At 45.0% G+C, this 24,711-nt stretch overlaps 1 long non-coding RNA gene across 1 annotated transcript; it reads left to right on the forward strand.

Moving 5' to 3' along the window:
• The first annotated feature begins 271 nt into the window (after positions 1-271).
• Positions 272-14,026, forward strand: LOC142411490 (uncharacterized). Its single transcript, XR_012776198.1, has 3 exons — positions 272-432; positions 528-2,306; positions 12,508-14,026. It is a non-coding gene; the product is annotated as an uncharacterized LOC142411490 (long non-coding RNA).
• Positions 14,027-24,711: the final 10,685 nt, after the last annotated feature.

Consider the following 24,711-nt stretch of genomic DNA (forward strand, 5'->3'; position numbering starts at 1 on the left):
CTGGAGCTCTCTCATGGCTGTGCAATGCCCCCTGGAAGATCTCCCCTTCTGGTTGCTGGATGCAGACCGCATTTATTCCTGAAGCCATAAATACTTGCATCTAATTTAAAGCATGCTGAAGCCGGGGTGTGGGGCTGGTGTTAATTACATTTTGGAAATTAAGTGCTCCTGAGCCATCTATTTGGTTAGATGCAGTAACCAAAAGGATGATTAGGCAAGGCTTTTGGGATGAATGTGATGTCTTTTTATGCTGTCTGATAGAGGGCTACTCTTGAACAGATGCTTCTTTTCAGGGTGAAAATCAATGCTTTTCTTGCAAGAGTCAACGGAGCCTGCTACAGATGACTCCCGCTGGGTGGGCTCCAGCCAATGCACTACAGGGTATGGGGGGAAGAGAGCAAGAAGATGAAATACCTTGTAGCTGATCACCTGGTAAAAGCCACCACTGCTGCTTCTGCAATCTTTGAACTTGCTATTTATTACTATTAATTATTAATTCTATTTGTTGTGCTATTTGTATTTTGCAGGAATCTTCACTGGTTTCTCCTGCCATGGAAAGCTAATGCCTGTTACAGTTCATGAAACACTTACCTATCTTTCTGGAAAGAAAGGGAAGTTGTTAAAGTCTAACTGTGGGGTTTTTTTTACATAAATGATCTCTTGCACCTTTAAAAATGTTTTTTTCACCCAGTGTCCCAGATCTGTGACCCTTTAAATCTCTAGAATAATCTCTAGAATCTCAGTTGTATTCAAATGTTTTTTAAGTTAGCAAGGAGCTCTGGTGCGCTCCCCATGAGGGCTGGAGGGGTGTGGGTCCATGGATATTGCCCACAGGCAGCCCTGGTTGAGGTTTACCCCTCTTTCCTGCTTGGGGCTGTCAACTCCCATCTCTCCCTAAAGCAGAGATGCTGTTGATTGTTGCTGCTTTCCTTGTCATCTGCAGCTGAGCTCTGTGCAAGACTGATGGGGTGGGAGGGATGCAGCAGCTACATCAGCATTTTGTAGTTCCCTGTCCTTGAGTGCCAACACTACCAAGATGTCAGCACAATGTCCATCACCACAAGATGAATGTGTAGGTGAGGATACGCTGTCTCATGGGGAAGACAGAGCCCATCAAAGAAGGGAACTGCTCCTGTGGGAAGTGATGTACCTGGGACATCAGCTGCTCTCCTATTGAACGGACATGTTCAGTTGGTTTAATGCAGGATGTGGCTGCATTAGACTATTTCCAAAAGAGGAAACTAAGAGGAAGCCATGCCTCCATGTAGCACAGCATCATGATGTGGAGGCAAGCCGAAGCACCTGAAAACATGAAGGAATAATCTGGTGAAGTGTCTAGTGGAGGAGAGAGGACGGGGCTTAGAATCACAGAATAATTTAGGTAAGAAGAGCTGTCTGGGGGGCTCTAGTGCAACCTTTATCTAATGCCATGCCAGCTGTGAAGTTACTCCATACCAATGCTGCTAGCTTCTGCTTGCAAACAGCATTACTGAAATCAGGTGGGATGGCTTTCCTGGGATGTCAGACTGCTGATCTTGAAGATCTGCTTAGAAAGGCACTTGGCCTCCAGGATCCTTCCTCTTGCAAATGTCACCAAGCCCCCGAAAATGTGGAGAGAGAGGGGAAAAATCCTCTTGAATGCCTGCAGATCAACGTCCTTCCAAGAAAAAAAAAAGGGGAATAATAGCGTTTGGCTCACGCTAGAGAACAAACACAAAACCTCCCTGACTGCCTAAATTGCCATCTGCAATAGAGGGAAAGGGAGGAGTGTGTTTACCATGGCAGGCCTGAGGGCGATGCAGGCTGTCAGAATTATAAAATATTCTTGGAATCGCTAAATGTTATAGACTGTAATTCCACCTTGGAAAGTCTGCCGGTGCAAATGAAATCTATTAAACATTGGCTCGACACAAAATGAAACTGAACATCGGTGTAGGAATTAGCTGCTGTTTGGTCTCAGTTTATGGGGACTTGCTCAAGGATGTTTTACCAGATGCCTCAAAGCCTGTAACCCAGTAAAGAAGGCTGCGCTGGCAAAAAAGCCAGGTTGGCATAGAGGGAAAGTCAAGACAGCTTGACTTCCATTCAAAGTGGAAACCAAACCAAGCCTTGAAACTGTCTGCAAGAGATGGAAATAGCAAACAGAGAGCCGTGGATGTCAATGTGATGTTAGGAGTTGTTCAAAACTGGCAAGGAAGTAAAAGTAAATGAGAAGAAATTTGGGGCCAGTGGGATTAAAAGAAGACAAATGTCACCATCTCCCCTTCCTGCTGCCAATGTCACTAGCAGGAGACCTGAGCCTTCAGGTAGGTAGAGCTGGTTCACAGTGGATGAGGTTAAATAGTTGGGGTTAGACCTTAGAAGGTAAATTACATTGGGATAAATTGACCAGAAAGGTGTTAGAGGTTCTTAAAGTCAGAAAAATCTCCCTTGGGACCCCATGCTAGTCGGGGAGAGGCATGGTGGGCGGCAAACACTAATGCTCTCCCATGTCACTATTTGAATGAAAAATGGTCACAGTAATGCATTTGGCTTTTGGATGAGTAGCTCCTGATAGCTTTGAAGAGGCCTGAAGAGCTCTGAGAGCTGCTGAGAGCTACCAAAAGCCACTATTGAGATGGTGGCAGCTCCCAGAGAGGCTGCAGGAAGACAACTCAAGCCATTGCAAAGATGCAGGTTGACCTAAGCCCTGGCAGCAGTGGGGGGGGATAATGTAATTAATACTGCTTGGTGGTCAATCATGGGAAAGCACCTAGTCCAGCCTTTTCTGCTCACAACTGGCAAGTTTTAAACATCGAATCTCACACAGATGAGATACATTTGGTTCCCATAAAGGTATTATATCTGTCCTGCAAGACAGACTGAATGGGAGACATCTAAGCATGTACATGGAACACATTAATGGGATTAAAACTGGCTGGTGAGTCTGGATGTCCCTCTAATTGAAAATAATCGGAGGGTGCGATTCCCATAGCGAGGGTCTGGCCTGGGTTGATTCTTGGCCATGAGGTATTTAAAAAAAAAAAAAAAAAAAATTGTGGTATTTGCATTACACTTCTATGCTGTTCTGTGGGGGAAAAGCCTTGCCAGTGTTGTTTTTATGAACTTTCATGCTGATGAGATTTTTCCAGTGCTGGCCCTGGTCTCACAGCAGAAGTGCTGTTTGGTCATAGCACCAGGGTTGGCCAGGCTGTGTCCAGCCCTGCGTTGCACAACGGCTGCAGGTCCTCGGCTGCTGCTCGGGCTCTCCGTCCTGATGCATGACTTGTTCCTGTGTCCTCGCACCAGTGGTTGTTGTTATTGCCTCTTTTTTTACCTCACTCTGGCAAAGGGTTATGTTGGAGGGACCAGTAAAAAAAAAAAAGCTTTATGGAAGTGGTCACCTAAATAAGAGGTTGCATGTGAATAAGATAGCACTCAGAAAAGCCAAGTAACGCAGAATTTGGGTAAATCCTGCCAAAGCTGCCCAGTTTGTCTGTTGCCACTGCTGAGGCCAGCTGTGGAGCTAAATAACAGCCTTGGTTGCAAGCCAACCAGATGCCATTCTTAAAGTAAAAAGAAAAAAAAAAATGTAGGCACCCCAGAATCCAACATCTGCTAGTGGCCTTGGCATCACAGGCTGAGGTTGCAGCACGGCAGGGACTAAAGCAGGGGCTACAGCTCTTTGCTGTCTGCAGGTACCACCTCAGCTGCTGAAAACCCCTTGAGAAACCTCTCACATGGCAAACCCTGTTGTCCAGCTGCCTCCTGCCACCTACAGAGGGAGGGATGTTGTAGACAGCAGGAGTGTGCTGCGTCATTGCTTCTGGGACTGTAAATCAGCACTGATGATGGGGAATTAAAAGAAAAAAGCCTATATGGTAGGATGGATGGCCTCAGCAGAACTTCCAAATGGTGGTGGTTCAGGCCAAAGTTCCACTCGCACATCAACTTTAAATGGACACTGAACAGGTATTTTTTGCGTAGACCAAGACCTTGATGACTGTTCTGAGAAAAAAAAGCAGGATCTGCCATGATATCAGTCTGGATAAAATTTAATGATGGAAAACCTTGGGTAGGGAGGGACCCTTGGAGGTCCCTAGGGCCAACATTGCAGCTACAGCAGGTTGCTGGGGGCCATGTCCAGGTGAGTTGGGGCATCCCTGAGGATGGAGATCCCCCACCGCTTGGGGACCCATCCTGGGGATGCCCCAGTCACACAGAGAAGATCACTCTTTCCTATGCAGTGCTTAATGCACCCAGGTAATAAATCAAGAAGCACAACTGTCAATGATTAAATTTGTGGTTTATATTCCATAAAGGGTCTACAAGTCTTGCTTAAATCTGGTCTCCCTTTGAAAAATCAAATCCTGCTTGTAGAACGTCAGAGTATGACCTTGTTGAACTCTAATTCCATAAGAGCAACCAAACCACTAATCGTGGACATGGTTATTTTTGGATGTGGAGTTCCTATTACTTGGTTTGTTTTCAGTTTTTCTTGAGCGACTTTGGCCGTGGAGATCTGTGGGTTTTTTTCTGGATTTGATAACAGGGACCAAATTGAGACACTCTAACCATCAGTGTGGTTTGCTACTTGATTCAACAGACTTCTGAAAAATTTTCTCACAGAGGGAATTTGGTGTAAGGTAAGGGTTTGCCTTTCAAATGTGGTTGTGATAGTGGATGAAAAACAATGAAGAGCAGCAAGCATACAGAAAAAACTAAAAAATATGCAGAAAATTTGTACTAAATCATGGGCTGGCTGCAGAATTATTTCCTTGCTTGCTAAAATCTAGAGCAACTCAGCCCTCTTGTTTGGTTTTGGCACCGAGGGTGCAGAGTGGACTTGCTCTCCAGGAGGCTAGCAGGTCTAAACCCAACTGAGACACTTCCAAAAAGAGTTTGTCTTTAAAGGAAAAGCTGATGCCACTTCATAAAGACACACTGTGATGATCTGGATAGCCCAGAGGAGAGATGGCAAAGATGGAATATGCTCCTATGACAAATTTGAGGCATGGGATCCATATGGGAGGTACTGAATGGAAAAAAGGGATGGGGAGCTGGTGGAAGGAGAGCAATGCTGGAGGGGACCTGGGGTCCCAAGGGGTGGTGAGCTGGTCCAGAGGCAGTGGTGAAGGTCAGCTGTGTCCAGGGCTGCGCTGGCCAAAGCGCATGCAGCAGGTCTGGGGAAGGCATAATTCTCTCTGCTCGGCACTGGGGATCCACATCTGGATACTGGGAACGGTTTGGTGCCCTCAGTAAAAGAGAGGCATCTGCAAACTGGAGCAAGTCTGGTGTTAGGGCCCCATGGAGACAGGTGGGGAAAGCAGCCCAGGGTTTTCTTTCAAGGGAAGAGTAAATGGTATTTTTTTTCTTTTTAAGGTAACAGGCACAGTATTTCGAAATGGGTGTCAGGAAATCCTCCCTGCAATACGTATTTCTCTTCCACAAAATCCAGGGAACCTGTATATGCTTTTTTTTTTTTGGCATGTCTTCCAGAGGTGATTGCAAGCATTTGTGCACAGCTGCAAAGTCGAGATGCTGTGCGTGGGCTGACTCAAAGCACAGAGGTTTGAATGACTGATTTTATTTAGAAAGTTTCAAATCCACTTACTTTCCAACTGTGCTGGTTGTGCTCATTTATTAACTTCCTTCTCCACCTAATTTACTGTGTGTCAGATGTTCACACCCAGGAAATGTGTGCTTGCATAACTGAAACTTTTGCAACTTGAATGTTTAGTGGTAACTTCGGCTTCTTAGTTTTTTTTTTTTTTTTTTTTTTTTTTAAATTGAGCTTTGCAGCCTCCACCATGCATGCAGATCTATAGTAATAGCATCCTCTTAATTCCTAGGCTGAGTAAACCAGACCCACTCTCTTCCTCCAACAGGTGATAAAAGCTCTGAAAAACAGCTCTATATAGTGTGGGAATTCGCTGTTGGGGGGGGAGCGGCAAACAAAGCACTCTGAGCAAAAATGTGAAGCAACGACAAGAAGCTGGGCTGCACAGATAAGAGCCAGGTCTGCTCCGGTTTTGATTCTTGAATTCACTTGTTTCATTTGGGCGATTAGCATTGCCTAAATACCACAGATAAATACCTGTGGTAGCCAAGTGCTCATTTCAAGATCACTTATTGCATGCCATATTAGAAAAAATAATTATTAGCTCTATATTTCTAATAATACTCAGGGAACAATCTTGCCATAATTTCAGTATGAGGGTTTCATTGTTTGGAGGGTGCAAGTAAAGAAGGAACATGCGTTGTATCCTGTAAAAATATTGCTGGTTTTGATTTTAATTTGCAGCTAGCATTTTCCAGGGCATGACTGTCCTTGCTCCTGTGTACAGGAGCAGGAATCTAATCCCTGGGGATCTATTCCCTATGCAGGGATGTAGTCCCCCTGCTCCCAGCATTGCTCCGTGCTCTCCCAGCTCCTCACACTGCAAGATCTCAAGCCTGGGGTCTGCAACAGGGCCAAGTTATGCATTTGCACAAGTGATCTCCCTCATGCAACCAGCTGAGCTATTGGGTCTTGGAAGAGGATGCCTGCACCAATCGTGCTGAACTGCTTATTTTTTGGTTTGTTGGAGTATTGCGTACCCCAGCACTAAGGGAAAACCCTCAGCATTGCCTGTGCAGACATCAGGACGTGAAGAGTCTTGTCTGAGCATTTTGACTTCAGACAAACATTGTTTGTAATTGCATATAAGTGGGGAGACCCTAATTTTGAGCTAATAAATGTGGGGGTTTAGTACAAGCCCCGTACGCTGGACGGTAAGGGGGCTCTGCTTCCACCTCTTGGTGAAGAGGGAGAACAGCCACAGAGCCACAGCACTCGGTCGAGCAGATGCTCATCTGGAGACCTCGAGCTGTCCACAAAGAAGGGGAAAAGGTGGGCACAGACCTCAGAGTCCTGGCACAGGTCATCCAGAGACCAAGGGGGATCTTTGTCCCCTTTTGCTGCTTGCCTAGAAAATGCCACGGCTGCCCTGGTCCTTTGGCAGAAGCAGACTCCTGCTGATGGGGAGGTTGCCCAAGTCCATCTCGGGGCTCCCAGGCTGGAATTTGCGGTTGCCTGTCCAAGTGGGATTAGCAAGTTGTAGGGGAAGGTAGCTTTTGCCTGTAGATTTAGGGAAAGAAGAAATTCCCTGTTGTCTAGACCATTATGAACATGCTGTGGGACCTACAGAGAGCCACCAGGCAGGACAACCTGTGCTCCAGAGTTAGCATGGGGACCATCAATTGTCTTATGGAGACCTGATATTGCATTGTCTTGGGCAGCAGCATATGGAGAGAGAGACTGTTTGAATGATGCTGTCACCATCTGCTACAAGGCTGACAGCGTGGTTTCCTACTAAATCCTCTCTAATCCAGGGAGCAGAGCAGATGCTCCACTGTGGACCTAACTCATTTTGAGACAGTTACAGTTCTTGCACACTGTAAGAGTAAAATTATTTCCAGATTAAACATATATATCTGAGGTGTTATTTAGAGCATGCAATTCATTGCTTTTAGGTTGATTGCAATCTCAAAAGAATAGATGCATATAAAGATATGAGGTGAGACGGGTTAAGATTGTGATCTAGCAAGGTATTGAAATGTGTGCAGTGATGAGAGAGTTACACGGACTTTACTAGCTTTCATATTTAATAGTTGTACAGATACAGCTTTCCTCAAAGGGAAGCACTGACTTGCAAGAGTCCTCCTTTTCAGTAGGCAAAGCTCCTATAAGAAAATGCTGCAATGCTACAAGCAGGCTTGTATCTACCATACGGTCACACATGCTGTCATTGCCTCATCTTTAGAAAACCGTGTGATGTTCTGGAATGACCCCTGAACACTGAATTGTGACAAACTGTGGTCCTAAATTTGCAATAATACATGATAAATGGTTCAATATCAGTACTTTGCTCAGAGAACAGTGTGAGTGTTGCCTGCATACGTAGCATGCTGAAGACCTTATCTGAAACCACAAAACAGAACAGCTCTGAAACAAAATTTGTGCCCTGGCCAAAAATGTGGAAATAAGAACTCATCAGACCTTCACTTAGGATGCTGCGTTTGCAATGCTGTGTTTGCTGCATGATGAATAAATGCCACAATGAGAAACAACACAAAGGTTCAGAGGTAGAATCAAAACCACAATTTATAACCTGGGTTGGGTGGGTGATGGGTTCCCTTCTCCATCACCAGGGAAAAATGTGCCTCGAGACATCAAGACGACCAGTGAGAAAACAATTCAGTGTAAGTGGTTTCCCAAGTAGAAGATTCAGAGCCTGGTGGGATCGATGGGGCTCTGCAGATGATAGCAGAGCCTAAGGGATTGTGGAAGCAGGGTCACAAGCTTGGAAGTGAAACTGGAAGTAGAATCACCAGCAAAAAGGGTTTGGGAACTTCTGCTCTGTGGTTGGTGGCGGTGGTCAGGGCCCTCACAACATGCAAATCCCTCAAACGGAATGTCTCAACCACCAGGTCATGTTACCTTGCCAAGCTCAATAACTTAGATGTAACCAGAATCCTCAAGAAGGGGGATCTTGGGCTGGGAAGAAGAGGAGAGAGTTATATCCCAGATCAGGTAGTAAACCTAAGGTGGAAAATCTAGGTTCAAGTCCATGAGCTGAATTATAGTGGGAATTTAAGTCCATGTTTCCTCCCAGAAGGCTTCTAAGCACCAGGCTGATGCTTATTCCTATAGACTTCTGTGAAAAGCTTCAATTTTAATAAATCTAAATTTTTACAGGAACAACATTTTGTTGTGAAAAATCCTCAAAAGATTTGAGGCTTGCTCGTAGGCTTGCTAAGAAAAGGCATGTATTATTTCCAGCATGGTGGGACTTCTTACAATAATTCAGTGAGTTATTTTGGTGTGAGAGTTTGTTAGCCTGTGGCCATGCTCTAACCACACAGGTCTTCTGGGCCCTTATTCCTGCAGATAGGTTGGTCTCCTGGCTAGTGTGGAAATTTATGAACTGCTCTTGTACTCCTCACCATGAGGATTTCATAAATAACCCATGTGTTCTCCCAGTTCTCATACTTTCAACTTTTTTGGGGGGCAAGAAAATGACTGCTCCCTCCAAAGAAATCCCAACTCTTGCTGACGCTATCTAGCATTTTCACATTGTCATCATTTCTCAAACTCATTTTGTGGTCCTGCGCAAGCATGCCTCAGGGCATCTGGGTTTTGGTACACCACAGACATCACCTGCTTCTGAACTGCCACTAACTTGAGGAAGGTTCGTGATCAAGAGCAGCCCTGTGGAAAAGGACTTGGGGGTACTGATGGATGAAAAGCTGGACATGTGCGCTCACAGCCCAGAAGGCCAACCATATCCTGGGCTGCATCAAAAGAAGCGTGGCCAGCAGGTTGAGGGAGGTGATTCTGCCCCTGTGCTCTGGTGAGACCTCACCTGGAGTACTGCATCCAGCTCTGGAGCCCTCAACACAAGAAGGACATGGAGCTGTTGGAGCAGGTCCAGAGGAGGGACATGAAAATGACCTGAGGGCTGGAGCACCTCTCCTATGAGGACAGGCTGAGAGAGTTGGGGTTGTTCAGCCTGGAGAAGAGAAGGCTGCGGGGAGACCTTATAGCAGCCTTCCAGTACTTAAAGGGGGCCTATAGGAAAGATGGGGAGAGACTTTTTAGCAAGGCCTGTTGTGACAGGACAAGGAGCAATGGTTTTAAACTAAGGGAGGGCAGATTTAGACTGGATTTAAGAAAGAAATTTTTTACAATGAGGGTGGTGAGGCCCTGGAACAGGTTGCCCAGAGAGGTAGTGGAGGCCCCATCCCTGGAAACATTCAAGGTCAGGTTGGATGGGGCTCTGAGCAACCTGATCTAGTTAAAGATGTCGCTGCTCTTGCAGGGGGGTTGGACTAGATGACCTGTAAAGGTCCCTTCCAATCCAAAGCATTCTATGATTCTAAGGTGTTTAAAATGCAAAGGAGCTAAATAGCTAGAAAGGAAAGCATGTTACTTAGAAATCAGAGGGAGCTGCCCATTTTCCTTTTGGGTGAACAGTGATTTTCAGGATTTGGTCTGGATGTGGTTGGGTGGTGTTAGAAGCTGGGCTTTGGTCCCAGGGGAAATCAGCTTTGAGATAATCAGCTCTACAAAACCTCCATATTTATTTGGTACATTTATTCATTTTTAACTTTTTTTTTTCCCTATCCTTTTCTTTTTGGTTGATAGAAGTTTTTTTCCAACTTCCTTTGGTGTCCATAGCAGAAAGAACAGCCTTTACAGCAGCTGCTGAGGGAATGAGACGTGCAGCTGAGGGAACACTGCGTCCTTCCTGCGGCATAAAACTTGGCTCCGGTGGTGCTCGCTTCAGGTGGCTACATGTGTGGCATAGGTGCTACAAATGACTCACAGGTGACTGCAATACTTAAGACTTCTTACAAGGGGCTGATCTGAGGTGAAGAGAGAGGAGGAGGAGAAATCTTACATGACTCTGTGGACTGGTTCTTCAAGGGTGATGTAGAAGTCATTTGCCTGTAAACTTCTTCCTCTGGCAAAGCTTAGCCTTACAGCAAAATATTCTCAGGAGTTCTTCTAAACTTGTGAAAGCCAAGATGACTAACACATCCAGCAAACTGGACATTTCCTGATGTGTGTTTGAATGCAACCAAAGACTTTATTTAATGTGCCAAAGTGCTGTGAAACGCCTCCAAAACTAGAATTAAGCTTGGGCATACAGCTGCTTATACAGGAACTTATTTACGTCTACGGGAGCCCTACCTTCAAGCTTGCCCTGTCCTCTATTGCCCATATCTCTTTTGGAGGACCAGAAGAGCTTCAGAAGATCTGGCTGTGATTCCTGTAGTTGTTAGTATTATTTCCATCTTGTTTCAGAAGTGCAGCTTGCCCATTCTCCTGCCCTGGTGCAATTGGAAAAGGTGGATGGATTCAAGAAATGCCAAAATGATGCACATTTAGTATCAAATACAATTTTCAGCCCTTACTGCTTGTCACCAGCCCAGACGCATAAGCGTGGTTGTAATCACGTGGGTGCTACAACAGACAAGACAAAGGCTTAAGAGGACATTGGTGGAATTACTTTAACCTGATGTCAGCAATACTAAGGTCTTGATGGGCAATCTGTGTGTACATTTGAAAAACGTGAGCAAAGAAAATGACACAAAAGCTCAAGATTCCCCTGTGTCCTGGGGAAAAAGCTTTGGAGATGCCAGAGGTTCAAGTAGCCCTGCGTTTCTTGAGGTCTAAAATTCACATCTGCCTTTAGTGGCTCAGACCTAACCTTAACGTAAGCAACTGCTTTGGCATGTTACACTAAGGCTCTATCTTGACGGTGTTGCAACGTCCTTTGGGCTGTGGGAGAAGACAGCGCTTGAAATATGCATGTTTGAGCAAGTTCAATGCAGTTTGCCTTTGCTGGAGCCTGACTTCCTTCCTTGGATGAAGCCAGAGATTTGTGGGCTCTAATAATGTGGCAGCTAACCAGCTTGGCATCTAGAAATGAGAAGGGCGTGTCCCCATTCCAGTTACATAAAAATGTCAGAGCATGTGGAGAGTAGATGAAGGTAGAATGAAGACCTAGTTTATTTTCTTTCCTTCAAAGTGTATTGTGTTTCTTGTTGCTGAGACTGATTTCATAATTGCAAGCATATGGTGAAAACTTCTGGGTATCAGGAGAGAGTTGAGGTCTGAACTTGTGGCATTCAGGGGGGAAAATCTTGTGGCAAAATTTCTTGACATTTTAAACACAAGGAGCAAAGGAAACAGGCGTTAGTTATGGTTATTGGTATTGCTGATTGCTTGGGTGAATTTGTCCTAGCCTTTCCTCTGGCAGACACTATGGTCACTTCTGCTCTTGTGGTCGGGTGCCATGGAGCTGGTATGCGATGGGTGTTCATCACTGTCAGACATGTGATGACCTGGCTGGCCCACGGTGATCTCAAAGAACAAAACTAGTCCAGCATGGGCTGTTCTTTGTTTCCCAGCTTTTTGACATGCTGAGGGTCATGTTTTTGAGCCATACCCTGTGGCCATGTGGACTAGAGGTTTCCTTCTGACAGCAAGAATTGAGACTGGTGTAACTACTGGTTTTCAGGAGCAGAGGCTTTAAAACAAATCACCAGAAGTTACAAAACTTGTTGTAAAACTGAGAGTTCATGTTTTACTTGTTACTGTTGTTCCAAATGTAAAACTGGAGAGCACTTCAACATCATTGTCACAGTGCTCTTCCCCATGAGGAAAAAATGCTTTCAGTCTGCTGGGAATGACAAACAATGCTGGCAAAAGGAAAGTCAACAAGGCTAAAAATCAAAATACTTGTATTTATAATTGCTTTTACCATGGTCTCTGGAAGGCTCCCATTGCAGATGCAGGGTCCTGTAGGGTTAGGTGCTATGCAGAAATAGAACAGAGCATAGTCCCAGTCCCCAAAGGGTTTGAGCTATGTGGGACTCCTCCACTGGCCAGATTGACACCGACACACTTGGAGACCGCGTCACAAACATACTGCTTTTAACTGAAAAAAAAATTATGTACTTCTTTTTCAATTGCAGGTTAAACTTCTTCCGTCTTGTCAACAGCTCTTGGATGGCCACTGTGGAAGGATCCCTTTGGTGAGACAAAAAGGCTACAAAAATAATAGAAATTAATGTCTGCAGCTGAAGAGCTTGACTGAGACTTGAAAAGTTTGCTTTGGGTGGGAGCCAGGTCCTGCTGAGGTATGCAGGAGTTTTGCTCTTGGCCTCAGTGGGGCCAAGCTTTCACCCTTGGAGATCATGTCCTGAGGAAGAATTTAGTCTAAAATAATTTTCAAAACTTGTATTGTTTGGCTCGCATCCAAGCTTTTTTTGAGACTGAGTGGCTTTGTGTTTCTGATCAACTCAGATTGTTCCCCTTAGCATCTTCCAGGGGTGAGCTCTTGTGCCAAGCACAAAGGAGGATCAGATGTGAACAGGCCCGCTGCTGGGTTCCTAAACCAACAGCTTCTTTAGTTGTGTGAGCATATGGACTTCTTGGGTGCCTGCTTAAGCTGTATATTTTTGGTGGGAGATGTGCCTTGGAGCCCTAGCACATGAGAGCATCACACTATGGTCATGACTGGGATCTGGAGCATGTCATCTTTGGGAGATCCTTCCCTCCCTTCTGCAGATATCCTATCAAGCAACTTTTTGAAAGAGGAAAAGAGAAATGGTAAAAAGCATTTTGATTCCTACTGCATGCGCATGCTCTTCTTGATTATTTTCCCCTCCTTTTTCAGAACATGGTGTCAGGAAAAGCAACTTGTTCAATTCACAGCCCTGAAACCCCTGGAGATGCAAGGCTGGGTTTTTCCCTTGGTATTAACACCTGTTCTAGTATCACACTTAAGCAGTACATAATTATAAAGATTTAAGGTTTGCCTCCTGAAGTCAATTGGTTCCATAGCAGACCCCAACAAATTAGTATTTTTTTTACAGAAAGAGAGTGTGAAATCATTTTAACAGGTTCATTTTTGAGAACCTTGAAAACTGTTTAAGAAATAGGTTTATAGTGTATAGGCTCTGTTCTGTCGCACTTGAAGTTGTCCAGCATGGAGTGCATGATTTAGACTTGAAAAAAAACCTGATCTGTGAATCAGTGGCTGCAATACAGGGGCTATCAACCATGAAGAGGCTCCTTTAAATCTCTGCTGAGCTGTGCTCTCTAAACAGTGTGTGTTTGTGTGGGGAAGAATAAGAAGAATAAAAGGAAATCTGAAAAATTTTGGTTTTTTTATTTTTAGAAAAATAATTTCTTTTTGCTAGGAGAACTTTTATTTTCTCTGCTCTAAAATAAAGCAATTATATAGTCCTGCTGTGCCTCAGGCTGTCCGCTCAAAATAAAGGAAGGGCTAAAAAAGATGGACCATCTGGAAGCCCGTGCAGAAGGAGTGTGCCAGTGCAGTTTGACGTGGAAGAGCATCCTTTGGATGTATTTTTGAACACTGGTCAATCCACTGAGGGCTTTTTTTTTTTTTTTTGTGTTGAGTTGATGGCAACTTCTCAGAGGCTTTTGCTTTGTGTTCTAGTCCTGGTTGCTTCCTTTCTATTTCATTTACAGGCTGAAAAGGAATGCCGGGACATGGTATTTCTCCCTAGAAGCAGCTTACCTCCTCCTGCTATGACAAGCACCAAAACCATCTCTGTGGAGAACGGAGGGTGAAGAAAATGCATTTTCTCTTGGGTTTGGGGTTTTATTTTGGTGTTGTTTCCCTGGCTGGTTTCCTCCATAACTAGGACAGTGCTTTGCATAGCTGGTTTCACTGCTGTGATGAATGCCAGTTGCGCTTCCTCTCCTATGCAGGGGGTGATGGACGGTCTCACCCTCCCCTTCCCTCAGCTTTGCAGGGGTGGCAGTGGGCACTGCTGTAGCAGCTGCTTTTCCTGAGCTTTTGGGCTGAAACTGCTGCTGGGAGTGGGGATTCCCTTGGGTCAGTGATCTGCAAACTTTTTTGATCGTGCACCCCTATCTGCAAAACATTTTTGAGCATGCACCTCCAAGGCATGTGTATATAGTTATTTATAAATTATATATATGTGCTACTGAAATTCTAATATTTCTTCCTGCAACCCAATGGATCATCTTGCACATCGCACTTTGGACATCACTGCTCTAGGCGATGAAAGCACAAGGGGAGCCAGGAGGCTGGTGGCACAAGCTTGGCCAGATCTCCTCTTTACCAGGGCACAGTAAGGTCTTCCTCCTCTTCCCAGTTTTTTTGAGAGGCCTGGATCCTGTGACACCAAAGCATGGAGTGGGAAGTTTTCCATTTTGTTGGATTTTTTTTTAGGACTTATGCATTACTCAGCAGGCTTTGCTTCAATGCTGCTTTTGTGATGAGCAGAAATTTGCCCCCATTCCTGGGAAAAGGGATGAATCTCCAGTGCATGCAGCATTCCTCTTCTCAGGTTGTGTGCTCAGATGTTCAAGTCCCAGCCCTGCACATGATGATACATATTCGATTTAACCTGCACATTTGACAGCGCATGCAAGGTGTGCTGTCAGTCATGATTTCTGCTGAGAATGACTGCTCAGGCATAAGGATTTAGAGCCTTGTAGTCACAAGCATCCATAGGGAAACAAGGCAGCTCTTTTGTTTTAAGAAATGTTGGGCAAATCTGAGTTTTTTTATTTTTGGTGGAAATTTTCATGACACAAGCAGGATCAGCTCCACCTCCTAAAAGAAACTCTCAATGCTCCATGCAATGTCCATGAGATGATTCTGGGTTTTGTGGAGGGTGGTGGAGAGGGACATTTGAAAGCTGGTGCAGTTTTTCTAAAAGGACAAGTGTAGGCACTTTTCCTCCTCTCAATGTGGCCCACGTAGAAAGCATTGAAGGACTAAAGGACATCACAATGTCGTGGACATTTGTGCTGTTAAATGCTGTTACTTTCATCAGCCATATGTACAGCTGTGTTCTTTTTATAGTGCCACATATGGCACTGTCATAATTGAATTTTTCATAATAATTGATCTGACCTGTATAATTCTGTTTGCTTTAGCAGAGCTAATTCAAACAGATTGAGATTAGGACTAAAAATATGGTCGGGTTAGCAGAGGAACCATAAAGAGCCTGACTTCACAGTAATGATGATGCACAATCTGTTTTGCCCAATCCGGTTTGTACTATTTATACATAGCACACGGTCAAGGCTGATAGCAATTTTGTTTCCATTTGTGTCTTCCATAAGATGTGATAAAGGGGGAGCAGGTGTCTGCCTCTGTCCGCGCTAGCATTGTTGTTCCCTCCAGCAAGGCCAGCAGGTCTAGGGCTCTGTGGCTGGTGACTCTGTCCATGTTGTATAGAAAACACACATGCAAGGGATTAGAGCTGCAATGTCCCATCCCTGGATAGTGGGATGCTAAAGGCTCTTGTATCATCTGCTTAGCTTCATACAGCAAACTATGGAAATATCAATGAAGAAAAAAGCTGAAATTGGTGAGCTGAGTCTGGCCTTGTATTTAGAAGAAAAAAAACCCCTTTGGTGGTCTCTGAATCTCCTCTTGCTGAAGCCAGAGCTTGGCTCTTTGGTTCAGACTCTCAAATGAAGAAACAGTGGTGGCGGGCTGTGGACAACCGAGAACATTAGAAACTGTTGTACAAGATTAGGAAGCTGCAAAAATGAGCTGCAGCTACTTTCTCTCCCAGTGCTCTCAGTTGCAGCTGAGAATCTAGACCAGTCTTTATTTTTGGCAAGGGGGAAAAAAATAAATCTCCTTTGATACTGTGCAAAAAATGAAAGTAAATGTTGAGCCCTGTGCCTTGAACAAGGATCTCTTCTGCTGTATAGCAGCAGCGTTTTAGAGCTGAAATCCACTTGCTTTGATTGCTGATGGGGAAAAAAAAAAGACATAAAAGGGATTTATTGTGAAATAATGGATTTGATCCCTAGTAATCCTTTCTTTGGGATTAAACTTGGAATATTATTTTTGTGATCTCTGAAATTAGACTATGCTCGCGTAACAAACCAAAGCATGTGAGTTTCAATGCAGGATGAGGTTGAGCTGTGAATAGAGCCGAGTGAATTACTGCACAGAACAAAGCAGCTGATGAATTTACAGTTCTATTTTTGATTACGCAAGATCTACAGGCAAGCATAAAAACCAGCAAATAAAACCCTAGCCCCAAACCCAACCCAAAGCAGAAAAGACCCCAGACCTTCTCTTCTTCATAGTTGAAAGCACACCCGAGCCATTGAGATCTCTGAGGACTATTGGTTAGAGCTTCTTTTTTGAGTATTTTTTTCCTTATGGGAATTACAAGTTGTATGTGTTCCTGTTGGTATGACCGTGGATGTGAGACATAAAAGGTCAGTGCAAGCTTGCTTGGTGCAGACACTTGTGTAAGGCCACAATGTTTTCCGGAGAGATTTGGCAAGCCTGAGTTTCTCTGCCTGAATGGTGCCCATATTCACAAGCCTTAGGTCTCGCAACATGTGGTTAATTTGACCCGATATGTGCTGAGAAGTCTTCCTGAGCAGTTTGTTTATGAGTGTATTAAAACAAAATAGGTACAAAATGTGCTGTGAAACCTTGGTATGTAACTCTGAGGTCCCAAATCTTTCACAGAAAGCTACTCCAAGGAACTTCTCTCTGTTTCCCTGCCAAATTTCAACTTTCTGCACTCGAGGTGGGGCATAAATGGCTTTTAAACAGGGGGAAAATTCTTCTGTGTTATGCTTTGAAACAGCTGATCTTAAAAAAAAAAAATAAAACAACAAAAGCTGTGGGACAGAGAGCAAGCTATGGAAAGGGAAAAATATTCATTGCCTGCCCCATTCCTGGTTTTGCTATTGGACTCGCAACCTCAATTCTGGTTGCAAAGGTCACTTCTGCCATTGGACTTCAATCAGGCTCCCAACCTCACCCTAACCTTGGGAGCTGCCACCCTGGAGTAGCATAAAAAGCATGGCTGAAAAAGAAGCAAGGAAATGAGCCCTGGAAACCCCCTTGGGAGCAGGGGCCACATTGGTGGAGGATGAGGATGAGAGGAAATGGCCTCAGGTTGTGCCAGGGGAGATTTAGACTGGATATTAGGAATTTTACTTCACTGAAAGGGTTATCAAGCATTGGAACAGGCTGCCCAGGGAAGTGGTTGAGTTACCATCCCTGGAGGTATTTAAAAGATGTTTGGATGAGGTGCTTATGGACATGGTATAGTGGTGGTATTGGTAGTGTTAGGTTTACGGTTGGACTCGATGATCTTAAAGGTCTTTTCCAACCTATACGATTCTGTGATTCTGTGGTCCGATGCCCTGTGCCAGCTGCATCTCCAGGGTCTTGGCAGTGATCTCCAGTCATTGCACTGCTGCATTGCTAGCAGCCCCTCTTTTGGGAGCTGTGGAGTGCCCAAACCAAATGAGAAGCATCCCAAGCATTATCTTTTCTGAAAAAGCGTTACCCCCTGAAAGCGCTGGGGGTAGGATTGCTATGCCAGCTCTCCAGGTTTGGGAAACTCATAGAGTGCTTGGATTTCCATTAAAACTTCCGCTGCTAGCTTGGGGATCCCTAAAAAAAAAACTTGTAAGGACTTCTTGAAACTGGGAAAGGAATGCCATTTAATCCCCTAGGAAGCAGCCAGTCACTACAGCCCATTTTCAAAGGTAAAACAGTCTCATGATACCTTTGGAGGGAAAAAAAAAGTCTTAATCCTTTCAATTTTTGGTTCAGAGCGAGCAAGCGAGCTACTTTTCCTAGCAGCAATATAAACTGAAGGCTTACAAGCAGTGCATGAGGAGTTTGGAATAAATCCTGCTTGGCTGATGTTCAGAAGCTTTTGTTGAGTACACTGTGTCTGATTATGGCTGCTGACAGCCTTGTACACAGTGTACAGCAGACACCACTCCAGTGTAGCACCATTGCATGCCACCTGGCAGAACCGCGGGTGTAAACTACTGAGATTCAAAGATTGACATGAGAGTTTCTCCCCTTGAAACCCTTAAGAAACGGCAGGAGGGACGATGCAGATACAGAGCCTCCTGCTCTGGGGTGAATGTGTTTGTGCCTGTGTCTTGTCTGCTGCCATTTATGCAGAGCTAGTGGCTTTGCTCAGATGTACTGCTGATGGGGGGTGCCCAGCAGGACCCCCAGGCCCTCATTACAAGCCTTCATGATGCTCCGGGCTTGTCTGTGCACCACTCTGCTTTCATCCGTTCAGTTTGCAATGCCTGATGTTGCTTCCTTCCCTTTCAGCCACAGCAGGGAACATTACCCAGACTTCTCATTTTTCTACTGTAAAATTTTGTTGTTGAATATTCCCTGGCCCTTCCTTGTTCCCTGTGCCTTTTCCCCCTACCTCCCACGCATGCCCTTGGACAGAGCACACCCTCAGCAACTTTGCAGACAATGCAGAACTAGGGGGAGTGGCTGAAGTGCTGAAGAGCAGAGCGTCAGTCGAGAGGGACCTCGAGAAACTTGGGGATTCAGCCAACAGAAACTTCCTGAAGCTGAGCAGCAAGACGTGCAAAGTCCTGCATTGGAAGTGGGAAGATCCAATTGCATAGATCCAGGCTGGAAACCATCTGGCTGAGCAGCTCTCCTGGAAAGGACCTAGAGGTTACAGTGATTGTTGCATTCAATATGACCCAAGGTGTGCTCTCACTGCAAAGAAGGCAAATCACATCCTGGGCTACCTTAGGCACAGCAGGGGCAGGAGATCAAAGGATGTTGTTATCCCCTCTATTCAGTGCCGGGGAGGTCACATCTGGATACTGTGTCCAGTCTTGGGCATCACCCAAAGAGGTGGTGCTTGGATTAAATCTGCGGAGCTCTCTGCCAGAAGATGCCGAAGTTGCTGACGGTTCCTATGGGCTCAAAAAGAGAGACGATGCAACCACAGAAGACAGATCTGCTGGGAATACATTCATGGATGAAAAGTCTGCATGGAAAACCACTAATTATATTGATACCACCTCTAATTCAGTGAAGGACCTGAGCTCCGAACTGCTGGAGTCTGGTAGAGCTTTCTGGGGATGTATAGCTATGTGCTTGCGCTGTTCTTCAGTAATAACTGCCTGTTAGTGACTTCTGCTGAAGGCATGATAAGGGTGCAGGTTTGAGCTGCAGCAATTGTTTTGTTCTTCTGTGTCTTCCTGGGAAGCCCTTGTTCAGTGAGAAGGGTGGCAGACGGGTAGAAATGTGCCCAGGTTTGGAGAACACTCAGAGGAGCTGTTGGAGGTGGAGCTTGGGATAACAAGGATAAAGTAGGAAAAACAGGATAGAGGATTTTTGCCCTATGCCCAGATCTCTCACTTGGCAGGGCTGGGAAAAGAGCTGCTTTGAAGAACTTCCTTCAAGATCTCTCCCCTTGGATCTCCTTGGAAGTGAAGCTCTAACTTGGTGGATGTGAATGTGATTTGTTCCTCCTGGTCCTCCTGGCTCAGTAGAGAACAGCGTGGCCCTTGTGTCTTTAGGCATCCTCGACTTGGCTTCATTGCCTATTTCTTGTGGTCCTCTGTTGGTTAAACGTACAGCCTTTTGTGCTTTTCCCTCAAAGATGCCAGAGTGCAAAATGCACAAGCAGCCTTCCTGGAGCATCACTCCATTTGTCTTTGGATGCCAGAGCCAGGTTCCTTCTTCTTGGCCCCCCATACCTTGTGTTTCTTTTCTGCGATGGCATCTACTATCACTCGCAAAAACATAAATGTACTAGGGACATTTTTCTTTTGAAAAACAGACCCAGTGCTCCTTCACAAAATTTGCTTCCTAACCTGAGCAAGAGGCCTGCCACCAATACCCCTTAAATTAGCACGCTTAGAGGAAAGGTTTTGGGAGACATCCCAATTTGGCTGAAATCAGCAAGAGAAATGCATGTTGACTTTACTGGGAAGTCTGTTACCACAGTCTTGCTGCACAGATCTTTCAGCCGTCTGAATTTGCTTCAGAGACATGGGCACTGACTCTGCAAGCTGATCCTGTGATCAGAGGTGAGAGGACTGAAGACCAGGAGGGGCTTGTCTGCAGGTCTCAGGTGGAGGTCACAGAGAAAAAGCGATGTGTGCTTTCTTGCCTATCAACCTTTTTTTTCTTTTGGTAACGGGTGGTGGTTCTCAAAGATAAATGCAGCTTATTTATTTAGAGACTTCTTGTTTAAAAAGAAAAGGAATGGGAGGAAAAAGCAAACCACAAGTACTGCCTTTCAAATGTTTGTGTTATCAAATATTTGGAAGTTTGGGGCCTGAAAGTAAGGGATGGAGCCACAAATTTCCATTAGCAGACACAGCTTGACAAACACCCTAAGAGCTGAGTAACTCCATGGCAGTGCCAAACTCCCCTTGTGCACTAGCCTGTATTGTATCCACAGAGGTTTTTTTTTTTTTCAACCTTCATTTAATTTCTAGATTTGGACTCTTTGGTCCAAAATTCCCTATCAGCAGAGTGCTGATGCTTGGGAAATTTGCTGGAGCTGATGAATTAGTAGCATACCTGCACTAGAGATTTGTACCAATATAAGTTACACCTGTAAATGAACGATCAGCAGCTCATGGTTTGGGATATCTGGAGTAAAGACCACACAACATCTGTTTTTTTCCAAGGGAGTCGCTGTCTACAGGAGAGCAAAGCCCACCCTTGCCTTGAACTCAGGCATATTAGTAGAGGAAAAGCACATCCATCTGTTGGGGACGATCATACCGGCTTCAGATGTTGGTGGTGAACTTCTTCCAGCTTCCCAACATGGCATCCCACTTTTCTAGTACATGTTTTTCCATGGAGGTTGTGTCTGGCATTAAGACTGGTTCCAGTCTAGACTCTCAGTGACTCACAGGTAACAACCCAGTGATACAACAGATGTGACTTACAGTCCATCATGACCTTTGCATGAAGCAAAAGGGCACCATAATTAGAGAATCTGGGTCCCTACCTGGTAAAAGGAGACAACAGTGGTGTTTGCAAATCATGTCATGTTTTGCTCATGTTGTCTGAATACCTGTGCATGTAATTTTTGAGTAGCTGGGAAGAAGTTAGTCTAGGTACCGTTATGTCAAGAGATAAAACATATGTACTTATGCTAGGCCCCACATTGGTCCCTTAGCACACCAGTGCGCACGGTCCTTCCATGTACCTAGAGAGGAGGCTCCCTTTTACAGCGGGTGCTGAATATCCAACCAGTCAGACCATGCACAGGTGGAGGTCTTCAAGTTCACTTTTAATGTCGGGTTTCTCATCGTAAGCACACTCAAGAATGAACGTATGGAAGACTTGAGAAAAACAGGGCAGAATCTTGATAGGAATGATGTGGGTATAAAAGACTATAGAAACTGTGGAAAAGCTGAATCTGGAAAAATACCCTCTGCTATTGACAAAAGCTTAGAAAAGAGATTTCCAGATTAACAGTACTGCTTTCCTGAAACATAAGGGCATTACTCCTGCTTTGTTTCAAAGCATTGTGCTGTAAAAAAAATTAAAATTCAGTTTAGCTTTTTAGCTTGTCAGTGCATGCAGCAAAGTTCATGCAAGAGGAATGAGGATCCCCCCCACCTCCCTGAGAACTTGCTCCCCTCTCTGGGTGACTCTTCTCTGTTCCTGCCCATGCCATGGTCAGGGCTATGCTCAGACCTCCCTGTGGCCATACGCAACAATCCCAGCTCCCTCTCATCAGTTTGTGGACTGGGTGCTTCAAGCCCTAAGCAGTTTGGTAGATCACCTTCAGCAATCTTTCTGCCACCTCTGTTTCTGCTCCACGGGATCAATACAGGACTCACCTAATGCAAAGGTACACATTTCATTATGCCACCACTTACTAGCTCCAGGCCTATGAGCAAAAAGACATCCATGAGATGAACGTGCATTTGATTGCTTGATTTTTCTTGGAAGCGAAGGAGAATTTCCCCTTCCTGCAGTGGAGCCCATGCTCCCCAAGTGCTGCCTGCAGCTCAGGAGGTGAAATCTTTTTCACCCTTGGGCAGGGTAGGCTTCTGATTATAGTCATGCAAATCTCTCTGTATTGTTTCAGCAATGCCCTGTGCACTAGCTGTGATGAGCTCTCAGGCTGGCATCTCATTTGTGTGTGCCTGAGCTTTGGTGTTTGCCAGCCATGCTAAATGTGGTTAGCTGCACAGAAACTCAGTGTTGTCTCTCAAATTTACCGTTTATCACAAGTAAGATTTCAAGCACTTCCAGATAATTGTGGTTTCTGCCTGTCTAGGTGGTGTTTCAGCCAATCATGTTGTGGAGAAAGGTACTGTGTTTCGAAACTGGCTAAGTCTTGCTTGTCTTCTGATTTGTGGTTCTCGGAAACCCCTTTTGATCACTCCCTTTACTCTGCCTAACAGACATAACATTAGCTGCTGTGCTTCATGAGTTGCAGTTGATGATTGCTGCTGGACTTGTCTGTTTTCTCTCTTTCTGTTTTAAGCATATCCTGCTTAAGCATATCCTTACAGGTGCTTCACTTACCTCTGACTAGCCCCTGGCCCCTCTCCTTTCTTTGGGGCTCCTTGAATGGAGAACTGGTGTTCATCTGTTTTGCTCCCCAAGTTCTAAGCTGGTTTGAAGGAGTCATGTATATGTGCTTGGCTGGACTCCAGATACTGCTTCTTTCCTGCCCAAGAGGTTAAAAATAAAACCAAACCACCCCAAACACACAAGCAACAGTTAAGTATGAGCTCTCCTAGGGCCTTGTCAAACTTGGGAGCCACAGCTTGACGTCCAAGGACGCATCCAAGGCAGTGAGACCAATATGATTTTTCAGGGCCTTGGTTTTCTCCCTGTGCCATGCCCAGTGCGTGGTTTGTAGTTTACATTGAGGTCTCAAAACTTTTTCCCTGTTTTGAAGAACAGAGAAGATGCTGACCTGTGCTTCAGCTGCGTGGCCATTGAATTCTCTTTCTTTGGAAGCATGGCGTGCTATGTTATCAGTTCAGGCAGGCTAGTTCCTTTCATATGACTACAGATTTAGTCCCAGATAGTTCCTTGCTCAGTATTTACTCTGTGTAAGTAAGCCTGAGATGGTATTAAAGAGAGGAACAGACTGCGGGTTTGAGGCCTGCTGTTGTAACTTGCTTTTTCACTTCCTGGCAGATGTCCAAGTCACTTGGATGTCTGTGAGACATTTCCATGTGCTCTCATGTTCCCGGGGCCTTCACACTAGTGTCTCCAGACTTCTGGGTAGGAGATACTGAGGTATAGGAGAAAGGATTGGAGGTGGCCTTGAGTCAAAGTGAGCACAGGTGGGATCCTGACACTTAAGTACTCTAGGCTAGGAGGAAAAATTGCCAGTGCCATCATGAATACTGGATCTTAAGTCACAGTGGAAGCATTTCACATGGTCCTCTGAAAAAGGCGAAAGCTAAAGACCTCAACTACTGCAAAATTCACATCCCAAACACAGCAATCTCTGCTTGCTTTCCCTGGTAGAAGCGAACCAGCTGGGGTTTTGTTCTCCAAATATCAGTCAGAGTCTTCTTTCCCATTAACTGCATTCACTGCTTGCTTATCCTGCCAAACATCTAGTTTGAAGAAAGGTTTGGTGGAGGGGTACTGCGAAGAAGGCACACAACTTGATAACGACATAAGAAGACTTTTTTGGTTGGGGAAAAATGAGAACATCTCCTTGCCTTCTTCCAACCATTTTTCCCCAATAAGGATTCCTCCTCTCCTTGTGTGCTTCAACTTCAGTGCATGAAAACTGATTCTTTCTACCTTCCTAAAGCTTTCTCAGAGCATGGCTGGAAGCTTGACTCCATATCACCATAAGCAATTGTCCCTGAACTCAGGCGGAGATCAGATAGACTCTCCTGTCCCTCATCCAGTGGATACCTATCATACGGGTTGGGTAACCACAATAAATCAGGCAATCCCCTTGGAGTTCAGCTGTATGTGCAAACTCGGAGATGAGGGTTTGCATCTGGAGCTCTTCCCCACTGTAGGTGTGATGTCAGTTTTGAAGTTAGCCCTAGCTTACAGGAAAGGGCTGGATGCCAGAGTTTTACCAAGAGAGCTGTCCTGGTTTCAGTTGAGATAGAGTTAATTTTCTTTATAGTGGCTGGTATGGGGCTATGTTTTGGATTTGTGCTGAAGACAATGTTTATAATACAGAGATGTTTTAGTTGTTGCTGCACTAGTCAAGGACTTTTCAGCTTCCCGTGCTCTGCCAGGTGCAGAAGAAGCTGGGAGGGGACACAGCCAGGACAGTTGATCCAAACTGACCAAAGGGCTATTCCATACCACATGACGTCATGCTCAGTATATAAAGCTGGGGAAGAAGAAGGAAGGGGGGACGTTTGGAGTGATGGCGTTT

This window comes from Mycteria americana, chromosome 6 (genome assembly GCF_035582795.1).
Source record: "Mycteria americana isolate JAX WOST 10 ecotype Jacksonville Zoo and Gardens chromosome 6, USCA_MyAme_1.0, whole genome shotgun sequence".
Lineage (NCBI taxonomy): Eukaryota > Metazoa > Chordata > Aves > Ciconiiformes > Ciconiidae > Mycteria > Mycteria americana.